The sequence below is a fragment of the Engystomops pustulosus genome, chromosome 6, assembly GCF_040894005.1.
Source record: "Engystomops pustulosus chromosome 6, aEngPut4.maternal, whole genome shotgun sequence".
Classification (NCBI taxonomy): Eukaryota; Metazoa; Chordata; class Amphibia; order Anura; family Leptodactylidae; genus Engystomops; species Engystomops pustulosus.
In genome coordinates this window covers 169,777,150-169,786,541 of record NC_092416.1, presented here as the reverse complement: position 1 = coordinate 169,786,541, position 9,392 = coordinate 169,777,150, and positions in this window count along the sequence as shown.

Below are 9,392 nucleotides of genomic sequence, written 5' to 3'. Positions count from 1 at the left end.
TTCTATCAGCTCGAACCAGTCTGCCCATTCTCCTCTGACCTCTGGCATCAACAAGGCATTTCCGCCCACAGAACTGCCGCTCACTGGATGTTTTTTCTTTTTCAGACCATTCTCTGTAAACCCTAGAGATGGTTGTGCGTGAAAATCCCAGTAGATCAGCAGTTTCTGAAATACTCAGACCAGCCCTTCTGGCACCAACAACCATGCCACGTTCAAAGGCCTCAAATCACCTTTCTTCCCCATACTGATGCTCGGTTTGAACTGCAGGAGATTGTCTTGACCAAGTCTACATGCCTAAATGCACTGAGTTGCCGCCATGTGAATGGCTGATTAGAAATTAAGTGTTAAGGAGCAGTTGAACAGGTGTACCTAATAAAGTGACCGGTAAGTGTATTTTATTGTGCAGGCAGTTCCTGCGTTATGTACAAGATAGGTTCTTTAGGTTTGTTCTTAAGTTGAATTTGCATTTAAGTGGGAACTGGTATATTATATAATGGTATATAAATTTTTGTTGCCCCTGTGACAATATGATTTTTAACATTTTTTGCTGTCATGGGAACAAATATTATCAGTAAATTAATTACAGACACATTACAGCTGATCATTACAGTTTGGGACTAAAGTAACATCCAGAGATCTTCACCAGAGGTCACAGTGGGCAGAGAGGTCTGTCTGTAACTGGGGATCGTCTGTAAGTTGGGTGTCCTCAAGTCAGAGACTGTCTGTACAGATGTCATGCATATCTGGATATAGTGACAACATGGATGTAAAAATAATTAACGAGGAAAACAAAAACATCACCCCAGCTGCTTCAGATAACCCTAAAAATATCCATATCAAAGTAACCGAAACTAAATCACGGAGCCAATATTAACATTTTAAATCTGAAAATTAAAAACATAATTAAGAAATATATGGTAGACTAATAAAAAACTAAGAAAAAATAATAACAAGTGTGTTATGGAAAAAGGCTGCAGGAAATGATTAGGGTCGATTTTCAGTTTTGTGCCCTTCACTTTGCAACATAAATAACTTGATGATTTTTTTTTCGCACATAATAAAATACCATTTTTTTTAAGAGGTGGCTTTTATTAGTGACATGGCATTTAAGAGGTTAAATGTTTCCACTGGAGGTTGGCAGAGCATATCCTCCGACCTCCTATCTGATAAGTGTATTGTAAAAAAAAATACATCATCTAAAAAACTTTATTGAGATTGTTGTCACAGCTTGTCGTAACCACCTAGGATCTAAGGATAATACTGAATCCGGTAGGTGAAGTTCTGTGGACTGAGCTTTCAGACATTTTGCTTCATCTTTGATGGATTTGCACTGCCTTGAGGTCATGTATCAAGAACATGTTTTACTTAGGTTTTGATTCACCCTTAAACTAATACAACAGCTGCCTAATTTATGCCAATTCTTAGACCTCCTCCTATGGTAGAACGGCCTGTCTTGGTGTACAGGATGGCCGTTGTTACTGGAGATAGCAGAACCTCCTCTCCTCTAGGTGTAGAAGATGCCCCCTGTCTATGGTGATGGTAGAACCTCCTCTCCTCTAGGTGAAGAGGATGCCCCCTGTCTATGGTGATGGTAGAACCTCCTCTCCTCTAGATGTAGAGGATATCCCCTGTCTATGGTGATGGTAGAACTGCCTCTCCTATAGATGTGGAGGATGCCCCCTGTCTATAGTGATGGTAGAACCTCCTCTCCTCTAGGTGTAGAGGATGCCCTCTGTCTATAGTGATGGTAGAACCTCCTCTCCTCTAGATGTAGAGGATGCCCCCTGTCTATGGTGATAGTAGAACCGCCTCTCCTCTAGGTGTAGAGGATGCCCCCTGTCTATGGTGATGGTAGAACCACCTCTCCTGTAGATGTAGAGGATGCCCCCTTTCTATGGTAATGGTAGAACCGCCTCTCCTCTAGGTGTAGAGAATGTCACCTGTCTATGGTGATGGTAGAACCTCCTCTCCTGTAGGTGTAGAGGATGCCCCCTGTCTATGGTGATGGTAGAACCTCCTCTCCTCTAGGTGTAGAGGACGCCCCCTGTCTATGGTGATGGTAGAACCTCCTCTCCTCTAGATGTAGAGGATGTCCCCTGTCTATGGCGATGGTAGAACCTCCTCTCCTCTAGGTGTAGAGTATGCCCCCTGTCTATAGTGATGGTAGAACCTCTTCTCCTCTAGGTGTAGAGTATTCCCCCTGTCTATGGTAATGGTAGATTCGCCTCTCCACTAGATGTAGAGGATGCCCCCTGTCTATGGTGATGGTAGAACCACCTCTCCTCTAGGTGTAGAGGATGCCCCCTGTCTATGGTGATGGTAGAACCACCTCTCCTCTAGGTGTAGAGGATGCCCCCTGTCTATAGTGATGGTAGAACCTCCTCTCCTCTAGGTGTAGAGGATGCCCCCTGTCTATGGTGATGGTAGAACCGCCTCTCCTCTAGTTGTAGAGGATGTCCCCTGTCTATGGTGATGATAGAACCACGTCTCCTCTAGGTGTAGAGGATGCCCCCTGTCTATGGTGATGGTAGAACCGCCTCTCCTCTAGGTGTAGAGGATGCCCCCTGTCTATGGTGATGGTAGAACCGCCTCTCCTCTAGGTGTAGAGAATGCCACCTGTCTGTGGTGATGGTAGAACCTCCTCTCCTCTAGATGTAGAGGATGTCCCCTGTCTATGGTGATGGTAGAAACTCTTCTCCTCTAGGTGTAGAGGATGCCCCCTGTCTATGGTGATGGTAGAACCGCCTCTCCTCTAGCTGTAGAGGACACCCCCTGTTTATGGTGATGGTAGAACTGCCTCTCCTATAGATGTGGAGGATGCCCCCTGTCTATAGTGATGGTAGAACCTCCTCTCCTCTAGGTGTAGAGGATGCCCTCTGTCTATAGTGATGGTAGAACCTCCTCTCCTCTAGATGTAGAGGATGCCCCCTGTCTATGGTGATAGTAGAACCGCCTCTCCTCTAGGTGTAGAGGATGCCCCCTGTCTATGGTGATGGTAGAACCACCTCTCCTGTAGATGTAGAGGATGCCCCCTTTCTATGGTAATGGTAGAACCGCCTCTCCTCTAGGTGTAGAGAATGTCACCTGTCTATGGTGATGGTAGAACCTCCTCTCCTGTAGGTGTAGAGGATGCCCCCTGTCTATGGTGATGGTAGAATCTCCTCTCCTCTAGGTGTAGAGGACGCCCCCTGTCTATGGTGATGGTAGAACCTCCTCTCCACTAGATGTAGAGGATGCCCCCTGTCTATGGTGATGGTAGAACCACCTCTCCTCTAGGTGTAGAGGATGCCCCCTGTCTATGTTGATGGTAGAACCACCTCTCCTCTAGGTGTAGCATATGCCACCTGTCTGTGGTGATGGTAGAACCTCCTCTCCTCTAGATGTAGAGGATGTCCCCTGTCTATGGTGATGGTAGAACCTCTTCTCCTCTAGGTGTAGAGGATGCCCTATTGTCTATTGCCCCCTTTCTATGGTAATGGTAGAACCGCCTCTCCTCTAGGTGTAGAGAATGTCACCTGTCTGTGGTGATGGTAGAACCTCCTCTCCTCTAGATGTAGAGGATGTCCCCTGTCTATGGTGATGGTAGAAACTCTTCTCCTCTAGGTGTAGAGGATGCCCCCTGTCTATGGTGATGGTAGAACCGCCTCTCCTCTAGCTGTAGAGGACACCCCCTGTTTATGGTGATGAAAGAACCACCTCTCCTCTAGGTGTAGAGGATGCCCCCTGTCTATGGTGATGGTAGAACCGCCTCTCCTCTAGGTGTAGAGAATGCCACCTGTCTGTGGTGATGGTAGAACCTCCTCTCCTCTAGATGTAGAGGATGTCCCCTGTCTATGGTGATGGTAGAACCTCTTCTCCTCTAGGTGTAGAGGATGCCCTATTGTCTATGGTGATGGTAGAACCTCCGCTCCTCTAGGTGTAGAGGATGCCCCCTGTCTATGTTGATGTTAGAATCTCCTCTCCTCTAGGTGTAGAGGTTGTCCCCTGTCTATGGTGATGGTAGAACCTCCTCTCCTCTAGGTGTAGAGGACGCCCTCTGTCTATGGTGATGGTAGAACCGCCTCTCCTCTAGGTGTAGAGGATGCCCCCTGTCTATGGTGATGGTAGAACCGCCTCTCCTCTAGGTGTAGAGAATGCCACCTGTCTGTGGTGATGGTAGAACCTCCTCTCCTCTAGATGTAGAGGATATCCCCTGTCTATGGTGATGGTAGAACCTCTTCTCCTCTAGGTGTAGAGGATGCCCCATTGTCTATGGTGATGGTAGAACCTCCGCTCCTTTAGGTGTAGAGGATGCCCCCTGTCTATGTTGATGGTAGAATCTCCTTTTCTCTAGGTGTAGAGGTTGTCCCCTGTCTATGGTGATGGTAGAACCTCCTCTCCTCTAGGTGTAGAGGATTTCCATATCTATTGTGATGGTAGAACCTACTCTCCTCTAGGTGTAGAGGATGCCCCGTGTCTATGATGATGGTAGAACCACCTTTTCTCTAGGTGTAGAGGATGTCCCCTGTCTATGGTGATGGTAGAGCCTCCTCTCCTCTAGGTGTAGAGGATGCCCCCTGTCTATGGTGATGGTAGAACCTCCTCTTTTCTAGATGTAGAGGATGCCCCTGTCTATGGTGATGCTAGAACTCTTCTCCTCTAGGTGTAGAGGATGCCCCCTCTCTATGGTGATGGTAGAACCTCCTCTCCTCTAGGTGTAGAGGATGCCCTCTGTCTATAGTGATGGTAGAACCTCCTCTCCTCTAGATGTAGAGAATGCCACCTGTCTGTGGTGATGGTAGAACCGCCTCTCCTCTAGGTGTAGAGGATGCCCTGTGTCTATGGTGATGGTAGAACGGCCTCTCCTCTAGGTGTAGAGAATGCCACCTGTTTGTGGTGATGGTAGAACCTCCTCTCCTCTAGATGTAGAGGATGTCCCCTGTCTATGGTGATGGTAGAACCTCTTCTCCTCTAGGTGTAGAGGATGCCCCCTGTCTATGGTGATGGTAGAACCGCCTCTCCTCTAGCTGTAGAGGACACCCCCTGTTTATGGTGATGATAGAACCACCTCTCCTCTAGGTGTAGAGGATGCCCCCTGTCTATGGTGATGGTAGAACCGCCTCTCCTCTAAGTGTAGAGGATGCCCCCTGTCTATGGTGATGGTAGAACCGCCTCTCCTCTAGGTGTAGAGAATGCCACCTGTCTGTGGTGATGGTAGATTCGCCTCTCCACTAGATGTAGAGGATGCCCCCTGTCTATGGTGATGGTAGAACCGCCTCTCCTCTAGGTGTAGAGGACGCCCTCTTTCTATGGTGATGGTAGAACCGTCTCTCCTCTAGGTGTAGAGGATGCCCCCTGTCTATGGTGATGGTAGAACCGCCTCTCCTCTAGGTGTAGAGAATGCCACCTGTCTGTGGTGATGGTAGAACCTCCTCTCCTCTAGATGTAGAGGATGTCCCCTGTCTATGGTGATGGTAGAACCTCTTCTCCTCTAGGTGTAGAGGATGCCCCATTGTCTATGGTGATGGTAGAACCTCCGCTCCTTTAGGTGTAGAGGATGCCCCCTGTCTATGTTGATGGTAGAATCTCCTCTCCTCTAGGTGTAGAGGTTGTCCCCTGTCTATGGTGATGGTAGAACCTCCTCTCCTCTAGGTGTAGAGGATTTCCATATCTATGGTGATGGTAGAACCTACTCTCCTCTAGGTGTAGAGGATGCCCCGTGTCTATGATGATGGTAGAACCACCTTTTCTCTAGGTGTAGAGGATGTCCCCTGTCTATGGTGATGGTAGAGCCTCCTCTCCTCTAGGTGTAGAGGATGCCCCCTGTCTATGGTGATGGTAGAACCTCCTCTTTTCTAGATGTAGAGGATGCCCCTGTCTATGGTGATGCTAGAACTCTTCTCCTCTAGGTGTAGAGGATGCCCCCTCTCTATGGTGATGGTAGAACCTCCTCTCCTCTAGGTGTAGAGGATGCCCTCTGTCTATAGTGATGGTAGAACCTCCTCTCCTCTAGATGTAGAGAATGCCACCTGTCTGTGGTGATGGTAGAACCGCCTCTCCTCTAGGTGTAGAGGATGCCCCGTGTCTATGGTGATGGTAGAACCGCCTCTCCTCTAGGTGTAGAGAATGCCACCTGTCTGTGGTGATGGTAGAACCTCCTCTCCTCTAGATGTAGAGGATGTCCCCTGTCTATGGTGATGGTAGAACCTCTTCTCCTCTAGGTGTAGAGGATGCCCCCTGTCTATGGTGATGGTAGAACCGCCTCTCCTCTAGCTGTAGAGGACACCCCCTGTTTATGGTGATGATAGAACCACCTCTCCTCTAGGTGTAGAGGATGCCCCCTGTCTATGGTGATGGTAGAACCGCCTCTCCTCTAGGTGTAGAGGATGCCCCCTGTCTAAGGTGATGGTAGAACCGCCTCTCCTCTAGGTGTAGAGAATGCCACCTGTCTGTGGTGATAGTAGAACCTCCTCTCCTCTAGATGTAGAGGATGCCCCCTGTCTATGGTGATGGTAGAACCTCTTCTCCTCTAGGTGTAGAGGATGCCCCATTGTCTATGGTGATGGTAGAACCTCCGCTCCTCTAGGTGTAGAGGATGCCCCCTGTCTATGTTGATGGTAGAATCTCCTCTCCTCTAGGTGTAGAGGTTGTCCCCTGTCTATGGTGATGGTAGAACCGCCTCTCCTCTAGGTGTAGAGGACGCCCTCTGTCTATGGTGATGGTAGAACCTCCTCTCTTCTAGGTGTAGAGGATTTCCATATCTATGGTGATGGTAGAACCTACTCTCCTCTAGGTGTAGAGGATTCCCCCGTGTCTATGATGATGGTAGAACCACCTTTTCTCTAGGTGTAGAGGATGTCCCCTGTCTATGGTGATGGTAGAACCTCCTCTCCTCTAGGTGTAGAGGATGCCCCCTGTCTATGGTGATGGTAGAACCTCCTCTCCTCTAGATGTAGAGGATGCCCCTGTCTATGGTGATGCTAGAACTCTTCTCCTCTAGGTGTAGAGGATGCCCCCTCTCTATGATGATGGTAGAATCGCCTCTCCTCTAGGTGTAGAGGATGCCCCCTGTCTATGGTGATGGTAGAACCGCCTCTCCTCTAGTTGTAGAGGATGTCCCCTGTCTATGGTGATGATAGAACCTCCTCTCCTCTAGGTGTAGAGGATGCCCCCTGTCTATGGTGATGGTAGAACCTCCTCTCCTCTAGGTGTAGAGGATGCTCCCTGTCTATGGTGATGGTAGAACCTCTTCTCCTCTAGGTGTAGAGGACGTCCCCTGTTTATGGTGATGATAGAACCAACTCTCCTCTAGCTGTAGAGGACGCCCCCTGTTTATGGTGATGGTAGAACCGCCTCTCCTCTAGGTGTAGAGGATGCCCCCTGTCTATGGTGATGGTAGAACCACCTCTCCTCTAGGTGTAGAGGATGCCCCTTGTCTATGGTGATGGTAGAACCACCTCTCCTCTAGGTGTAGAGGATGCCCCCTGTCTATGGTGATGGTAAACCTCTTCTCCTCTAGGTGTAGAGGATGTCCCCTGTCTATGGTGATGATAGAACCACCTCTCCTCTAGGTGTAGAGGATGCCCCCTGTCTATGGTGATGGTAGAACCTCTTCTCCTCTAGGTGTAGAGGATGCCCCCTGTCTATGGTGATGGTAGAACCGCCTCTGCTCTAGCTGTAGAGGACGCCCCCTGTTTATGGTGATGATAGAACCACCTCTCCTCTAGGTGTAGAGGATGTCCCCTGTCTATGGTGATGGTAGAAACACCTCTCTTCTAGGTGTAGAGGATGCCCCCTGTCTATGGTGATGGTAGAACTACCTCTCCTCTAGGTGTAGAGGATGCCCCCTGTCTATGGTGATGGTAGAACCTCTTCTCCTCTAGGTGTAGAGGATGTCCCCTGTCTATGGTGATGGTAGAACCTCTTCTCCTCTAGGTGTAGAGGATGCCCCATTGTCTATGGTGATGGTAGAACCTCCTCTCCTCTAGGTGTAGAGGATGCCCCCTGTCTATGGTGATGGTAGAATCTCCTCTCCTCTAGATGTAGAGGATGCCCCCTGTCTATGGTGATGGTAGAACCGCCTCTCCTCTAGGTGTAGAGGATGCCCCCTGACTATGGTGATGGTAGAACTACCTCTCCTCTAGGTGTAGAGGATGCCCCCTGTCTATGGTGATGGTAGAACCTCTTCTCCTCTAGGTGTAGAGGATGTCCCCTGTCTATGGTGATGGTAGAACCTCCTCTCCTCTAGGTGTAGAGGATGCCCCCTGTCTATGGTGATGGTAGAACCTCCTCTCCTCTAGGTGTAGAGGATGTCCCCTGTCTATGGTGATGGTAGAACCTCATCTACTCTAGGTGTAGAGGATGTCCCCTGTCTATGGTGATGGTAGAATCGCCTCTCCTCTAGGTGTAGAGGATGCCCCCTGTCTATGGTGATGGTAGAATCTCCTCTCCTCTAGGTGTAGAGGATGCCTCCTGTCTATGGTGATGGTAGAACCTCCTCTCCTCTAGGTGTAGAGGATGCCACCTGCCTATGGTGCTGATAGAACCGCCTCTCCTCAAGGTGTAGAGGATGCCCCCTGTCTATGGTGATGGTAGAGCCTCCGCTCCTCTAGGTGTAGAGGATGCCCCTGTCTATGGCGATGGTAGAACCTCCTCTCCTCTAGGTGTAGCGGATCCCCCTCTGTCTATAGTGATGGTAGAATCTCCTCTCCTCTAGGTGTAGAGGATGTCCCCTGTCTATGGTGATGGTAGAACCTCCTCTCCTCTAGGTGTAGAGGATGTCCCCTGTCTATGATGATGGTAGGACCTCCTCTCCTCTAGGTGTAGAGGATGCCTCCTGTCTATGGTGATGGTAGAACCTCCTCTCCTCTAGGTGTAGAGGATGCCACCTGTCTATGGTGCTGATAGAACCGCCTCTCCTCTAGGTGTAGAGGATGCCCCCTGTCTATGGTGATGGTAGAACCTCCTCCTCTAGGTGTAGAGGATCCCCCTCTGTCTATGGTGATGGTAGAACCACCTCTCCTCTAGGTGTAGAGGATGCCCCCTGTCTATGGTGATGGTAGAACCTCCTCTCCCCTAGGTGTAGAGGATGCCCCCTGTCTATGGTGATAGTAGAACCTCCTCTCCTCTAGGTGTAGAGGATGTCCCCTGTCTATGGTGATGGTAGAACCTCCTCTGCTCTAGGTGTAGAGGATGCCCCTTGTCTATGGTGATAGTAGAACCTCCTCTCCTGTAGGTGTAGAGGATGCCCCCTGTCTATAGTGATGATAGAACCTCCTTTCCTCTAGGTGTAGAGGATGCCCCCTGTCTATAGTGATGATAGAACCGCCTCTCCTCTAGGTGTAGAGGATGTCCTCTGTCTATGGTGATGGTAGAACCTCCTCTCCTCTAGGTGTAGAGGATGTCCCCTGTCT